This window comes from Protopterus annectens, chromosome 17.part0 (genome assembly GCF_019279795.1).
Source record: "Protopterus annectens isolate FY-2018-M chromosome 17.part0, PAN1.0, whole genome shotgun sequence".
Lineage (NCBI taxonomy): Eukaryota > Metazoa > Chordata > Ceratodontiformes > Protopteridae > Protopterus > Protopterus annectens.
The window spans coordinates 553,984,246-553,992,123 of NC_056751.1; positions in this window are offsets into that span (position 1 = coordinate 553,984,246).

A 7,878-nucleotide genomic window follows, 5' to 3' on the forward strand; every position below is an offset into this window, starting at 1 on the left:
AATCTTGTAAGGCTAACTTTGAGTATAAATTGGCCACATCCACTAAGGACAATCACAAGGCCTTCTTCGCATACGTCTGCAGTCTCAAAAGTAACTCCCAAATTTGCTCTAAACTGGTGGTCAAGAATACCACATACACAAGCACCATAGATATAGCCAACCTGCTGGCAGACAAGTTCAATGAAAATTTCACCCCATTGACTCCCCCCCCATCAGTAAACCAGAACATCCCCAGCACCTGCTCCCCTCTCATCACCAGGGAGTAGGTTGTTAATTCCCTCTCAAAGGCAAAAATTACAGCCTCCATGGGACCAGACAACATCCCTGGCTGTGTCCTACATGAACTCAGGCAGCAGTTCTCAGCATCACTATGCACCCTATTCAACCAAAACATGTGCACCGGCTTCATCCCAGCAGAATGGAGGACAGCCACTGTCATCCCTCTACACAAAGGTGGAGCATCCACCAATCCAGACAATTATAGGCCCATCAGCCTAACTAGCCTGATCTGCAAGGCCATGGAATGAGTTATCATGGACCTTATAAACAAGGACACTGGCAACCTCCAAATGTTTCATTTACACAGTTTGGTTTTGTCAAAGGGAGATCATCCCTGTTAAATTTGGTCACCTTCTTTAAAACAGTCACCAAAGCCATGGATGAGGGCAAGACAGTGCAAAATGCCTACCTTGACCTAGCCAAAGCCTTCAAAACAGGTCTATAGCACATAGTCGAAGTTCCATAACTCTGAACACCTAATGGTAGGACCATTATGTTCGAAGTTACAGAACTTCAACTACGTAAAAAAAAAAAAAAAAAAAAAAAAAAAAAACAACAGGCAACAAAACAAATTGTTGTCAGAAGGGTGGCAAGCCCCCCTGCACCCCCTGCACCCCCCACACCCCCCGCTACTTCAATATACCAACTCCGAGATCGCACCACATTGAAGTGAATGGAAAGCTTCGCTTATGGAGATTTCCATTCAAACGCTCAAACTTTTACAAATTTTAACGTATGGTCTCGACCATATGTGGTTCAAACTTGTAAAAGTTCAACTACGTGATAGGAACCCTTCAAAACTATTCTCCACTCGGGCATAATAGCTAAACTCTCCCAGCTGGGCATCAACCCATAAATTACCAGAGGGGTAGCTAACCCACTCAGTCAAAATAGGGGAAGCTACCACTAGTAGACCCATAACAAGTGGCATACCCCAAGGATCAGTCTTAGGGCCTCTACTGTTTGGGATATACTTTTCTGAGGTGCAAGCCAAAACCAGTGGTCTGTGGCTGACCAAGTTTGCAGATGACTGCAAGCTGGGTACTGTCATAAATTTCCCTAGTGATGTGAACATCATCCAAGAGGACCTTAACCAAACTAATGACTGGTGCCAAAAGCATGGCCTCAAACTGAATGCCAAGAAATGCATCATTATCTTATTTGGGGAAAATTATGTCCCTCCTAATTATCACATTAATAACCATGCACTAAGCATGCAATCAGTTGTGAGGGACTTAGGAAACCAGGTTGATAGCAACCTTACTTGTGACCACCATGTTGCCTCCGTTGTATGGAAGGCTTTCTATATGGCCCACCTCATAAGTAAGGGTATTTCATCCAGGAACAAGGGGTTCTTCCTTATCAGACCCATTATTGAGTACAATGCCCTCTTCGGCATGTACCTTGCCAAGCACATGCAGCAGATGGAGAGACTACAGAGGTTCCTGACCAGGAAAATCCAGGGTCTCAAACACTTATCCTATATAGATAGGCTAAAAGCCCTAGCCTTCTACTCAGTCTCATACAGACTTCTCAGAAGTGACCTGTGTCTGGCATACAAGGCCATCTCAGACTCAGCCTTGATGGACTTGCTGCATATCCATAAGTCAAACTCCACTCATGCAACCTGCATGTAAGGTCTCAACATGGCCTGTGACATTAATAGAATTTGTTGGCGAAATAGATTTGTGTCCCAGCGACTCCCCCAAATGTGGAATAGACCTCCTCTCCATATCAAGCAGAATACCTCACTAGCCCTCTTTAAGAGGAATTTGTTTTGTTTCTATTACCATGACGGGAATGGACCCCAGTCCTAAGTCAAAGTATGAATAAAGTTCATGAAATTAGTATTGTTTCACTCTTTGATGTTAGCCAAAAGTGCTCTTCGCAGCACCCGCAATGTGCCCAGTAATGACTCCTTGTGCAATTCGTATGGTGTTACATGAATTGGTAACATATCTAAATAAGACTGTAAATTCTTTTTTATAAGACCAGTTGCTCCTACTACTATTGGAACTGGCCGGGTATCTTTCTTCCACATGGCTCTCGTTTCTGCCTGCAGATCGAGGTATTTTATGACTTTGTGTCTCTCTGTACGCAAGACACTGTAGTAACTAGGTGTGGTAATTTCAATGATCAATGCTACTTTTGTCTTCTTTTCTTGGACCACTATATCCGGTTTTCTAGCATCTATCTTTGGACTGTTAGTACTGGATGATCCCATGTGATGTAAACCATCATTTTCTATGATTCTCTGTGGCTCATGTTTACAGTGCTTTTCAGCCACTTTGATACCATAATGTTTGCACAATCTCCAGTGTAACAATCTCGCCACATTATTATGCCTTTCAGTATACAGTCCCGCTGCCATAAGAGAGTCACAACCAGCAATACGGTGTGTAACTGTTTCCAATTTGGTTCCACAAAACCTTCATATATCTGTTTCTCCTACATGTTCAATAGACTTAGTAAACCAATGTGTACATAGCCCACTATCTTGGGCTGCCAATATTAACCTTTCATTTCTTGATGTAAATTCACCTCTCCTTAACCATTCCTGCATTCATTCTTAATCAACATGAGGTTCTTCCAGAAGTTTTCTATACTTACAACCATATTTATGTTTTTTTCCACATTTCTTGCCTTCTCATCTGATCCTTCATCTACAACCTTGTAAGTTAATGCGAGTTAGCAAGGGTAGGATCAGTCTTATAACAAGAAAGCAGACCTACTGCTTATGCATCAAGGGCATTAACAGATGTGAGCACACACCATGCGCAAACTGAAAAATGAGATGCCAGCAGACATCTTCAGATGTCAAAGGTTTCATTAATATGGTTCTAGTATGAATAATCTCAGTTTTGTACCTGCAGTTATTTAACCCCAAAATCTCTAAAACCTTGAAAGGTCACAACTCTAAACAGGGACAAGTATGACAGAATATAAGACATACGTTTTTTTCTCTTTTCTGAGACTCATGCTGCTTAAACAAACCCAGCAACCACCCAGTTATGATGTTCTGAGCATCTATGAACTGGACTTTGACAAACAGTAGGGATACCTGGCTCCCCATTGAAATGTCAACACTCCAAATGTTGAGTGCTAACATACTGAAAAAAAAAAGATCAAAGATGCAGGAGAAGAGAGACTCTCAAAAATCACTCTTCTCCTTTAACTTTTTTCAGGGGGGCAAGTCCCCTGCACCATCCAACAACTTATATATACAATCCCTGAGATCACCATACCACAGAGAAAAGGGAATATTCCAAGAAATGGCCATCTTGGGCTTAGCATATGTAACTCCATTTTTTCAGACATTCAGTTTCCCTGTTTCAGGACTCACTCGAGCAGGTCTACACATTTCAAATGGTTATTGGGCATACCTCTCAACTGTCCAGATTTTCACAAATATTTTTGCATCATAATTTTTGTCTGTTCCTCATAAAATATGTGTTTTTTCTGGCAATTCAGAGGGTAATCTGGAGGATGGAATCACTTGATAATGACATACATTTGACTTTCAGATTCCATATCCTTCAAAAAATGCATGTTAACACAAATCCTGCTATTCTAGCAACTTTTTTAAGTTTATAAGAGAAATATATTGTCTCTATGTTTGGCCTTTGTCCCCCATTATGCCAGGTTTTTCTGGATTTCTTGAGATGAGAGGTCGCGAGGTATGTTATCAGGATACCCATGACTACACATATGGGAAAAGTGTCATAGTTGATTCTGACCACAAGGTATATAAAATTCTCTTTCAGGAAGTCTTTACACACTGTTTACACAAAACATCTGCAAGACTTCAGCGAATGTCATTAGCACCACAGAAGTATGACCTGTAAGGGGATGATAATCACTGAAACTTACTCACATTGCAGTTACCCTCCACACAACCAGCTTAGAGGAATGTAAAGGAGACCTGCTGGAGAAAGGCTTTGCTATGTTCTAGATTGTACTAAAATTACTTTTAACCACTGCGAAGTTAGAACAGCTGAAAATTGCTGCAAGAGATAACTTAGAACTGCAGTTACCACGAAAGTTCATGACAGAATGGCTAGATAACGTCATGTAGCTACTCTAGCTACTTATGCCATGATTTCCTTTTAGGAATTTGCTGACGTATATTAGGAGTATTAGGACTGATGTTCAAGAGCAATAAAGTAGTTAACCCTATACAAGGGTGATAAGTAATTATCACTGCATGAATATGTGATCAAATGCTGTTTAAACTGCATTAGACAGACTGAAAAAAGTTTATGGTATTATTTATTGGCCAAATATATCTATACGAACTGAACAAATGGTTCATGACTATGGAAGAGCTGTTATGCTTGGGAACCAGAATAAAAAAAGATAAGCTAATTCTGTATAAAATTCTTTCACTGCCTTGGTTGAAGTTAGACAGGGACATGTTCCAGTACAATAACCTCAATGCCATGTTGTATGTAGACATGAAAGTTGCCTGAGGTTATTCAGGCAAATAATATTACAGTACAAGCAGTGTCAATACTTCTGAATTCCATACTGTAACAATTCTGAAGTCCATATTTTCCAGGCATGAAATACCTGAACAAATAGTGCCTTATAATGGTCCAAAATATTCCAGGCAGGAGTTTTCTTCTTTTGATGAGGTATAGGAATTAGGACACATAACTTCATGCCCATAATATCGTCATGCAGATAGTCAAGTAGTTTGAATGATCCACTCAGTGAAAAACACCCTGTGAAAGTGTGATTATTCAAATCCAACTGACTGTTCATTAACCTTGTTAGAATGCAGGAGTACACCCTCCAATCTGTTGGACTTTCACCAGAACATCTTATCATGAAAGGAGATACTGCCAGCCCGCTATCTGGAATTTTGTAAATAATTATATGTCATTTGTGAATGTCAACATGCTTCATGTAAGATGCTTGTGTTACAGATGTATTAGAACTGTATGTCATATTGTACAGATGTGTGCTGAAGAGATATTTTGTAAAGTACTGAGCAGAAATGTATGTACACTATTGTAACTGTTTAGATGTATATATTTTAACAATGGAAACTGAAACACAAGAGGTTAACTTCAGACGAATAGCTGAAAAATTAAATTACTTTATGACCACGTAACAAAAGGATGTTATCTTTCAGTTTCAGTCAACAGGAGACATAATGTCTATATTAGAGACTTTTTTGTATTGTCTTTAAGTGTGGAGGAATGTAAATTATTTTATGACTTCCACCATTTGTCAAAAGATCTAAGGTCTATGTGTTTTCACAGGTGAATGCTAAATGCTACCAGCAGCAGTGGGGGGTTTCACCTGGGATAGTCAGACAACAAGAAGTGATGTCATGCTGCAAGCTACCCCAGCAGTAATATTTGAAATATTAATTTAAGAAGTCTCTGAGAGAGAAAGAGAGAGAGAGATATAGCATTTTGTATCTGTCTTTGACCTGACAGCATCAAGTGGAAGACCCACTCACCACATCTGTCTTGCCTTGCTCTGTACGTTAAGTTAACTAGGGTACAGTAATTTATCTTAGATACAGTTAGGAATATAGTGAAGTAAAGCTTAGATCCTTTCTTTATTTATTTGAGACTGTCCTGCAATGTTGTTTTAAATATTTCCTGTGATTTTGAACTCTGATGTAACATGATTATTTACTGAGTATTTTCTTGTTCTTTTATTATTTATTATTAAATATATTTAAACTATTTGTTAGACATATTTAACTCTGAGAGTACTTGCATATTTACTTGGTGACACAGGTGGCTCCTCCTAATAGCCTTGCTCTTGGTCCAACTACCATTTGGATTAATAGTAACATTATACAGTAAGATTGGACACCCTTTGTTAAGGGCCATAGAGCAGCTGATAAGGAGTGGCTGGTTGCACTAAAAACTACCTTATAGTTTGGGCAGAAGGGGGTATAGCTAGTAAACCTGTGCCAGCCGTTCCCAGGTGTGTATGTGTGTGTTTGTGTATAAATCAAATCTCAAAGAGTGTATGTTTCAGCTATTTGGGCAGGGACACAAAGCACTGGTCGAACAGAGAGGGTACTGGAGGTCTTGGCTTGGCCACTCAGCTGAGATCTCAACTCTATAGCTGTGCCAGTGGGGAATCTATTGGGGATCTGGAGAAAGAGGGATAGACCAGCCCCAGACTGACTGTGGTTTCTGTGTGCTCTTAAGGGAAATTGCACTTTACTGTGTGTGTACTTATCCTCTCTAGGTACGTCCCCCACTGGTGCTAGTGGTGAGGATTGAGGCTCCTTGATTACTGGGCCAGTGGTCAGGTGTCACACAGCTTTTAATGGGCAGAACGTTAAGGGCAACTCTTCCTGTCTCATTCTCATTTTTAGTTCCAGAGGCTGTCAGCTACCCGCAGTAATTACTTGTGCCTGGAGAAGTATGCACTAAGTAATAATTCTGGATTTATAAGATAACAATATACAATGTAGACAGTTAAAGCAGTAAGGGCTCTGTGACAAGTAGGCAAACAATTTGACTATTTTAAAGGAATGTGAGACAGGTAGGTTGGTCCTAGATCACAATTTAGGTCACAAGGTGCCTCAGCTACTTTTACTAGTCATCATAATTAGCCAAGAGCCTACAATGTAAAAAGTGATGATGTGCAACTGTACAGTATGAATCACAGCTACCGGAACTGTCAGATATGTTTTCAAATCTGGAGAAAAGAAGACACTGGTTTAGGATTTACCAAAAGCTGTGGTGAAGTTATCTAAAAAGACTTCACCTACTAAAATCCAATCTTGAAGCAAGTTCTGCAAATTAGAGTTTTATGTCACAGCTACTTCAGTCTACAAAAGTTGAGCCTGTTAATTTGAGGGGTGCTAGTCTAAAGACAGTCACAGACCACTTAATGATTCTGTTATATTTCACTCAGATGCATTATCAAATCCCATCTCAGGTACTCAGAATATGCAGTCATATCAGGGTTCAAAGCATGAAATTATAGTGCAAAGTTTTCTGATCATATCATTTTAGTCCGTTCATAAAGGTAAAAAGGGATTGCAGCATTGGTAGAAAGGGAGCATCACATACAGAAGCCATGAGTTATAATGCTTTTGAAGAAATTTAGCAATCTGTGGAGTAAATCAAAATGTGAGCTGGCATGGGATTTCAATCTGCAGTGAATAGCTGAACTGAGAGTATCTCCTGTCTAAATGTGTACACCATATATATTCAGCCTGGATTGTACTTCTACTACTAAGACTTCAGTGCAGATCTGACATCACATGACTGTGGTGTACCCACAATTCCTGAACCATATTCTTTTCAATACTAAGTCTTTATTGTAGATTTGACACCATGTGACTATGGCCTGAATTTATGCACCAGGTATAAGCAAGTCTTATTCACTGAGTATGTGCTTTGCCACAATAGCTCTTTTGCAGATTTTAATTTAATCAGGATCTAAGGATTAAATATGAGTTTTATGTTTCTTGGTCATAATGCTTTTCAACACATTTTTTATTTCGGTTGCAAAATGTACTGATTTGCTGTACTGTACTCAAAAGTTGAGTTTTGCATTGGATGCAGTCCTTAAGAGCATTCTGCTGAACTCTTTAATATAGGACCATGATAGTAA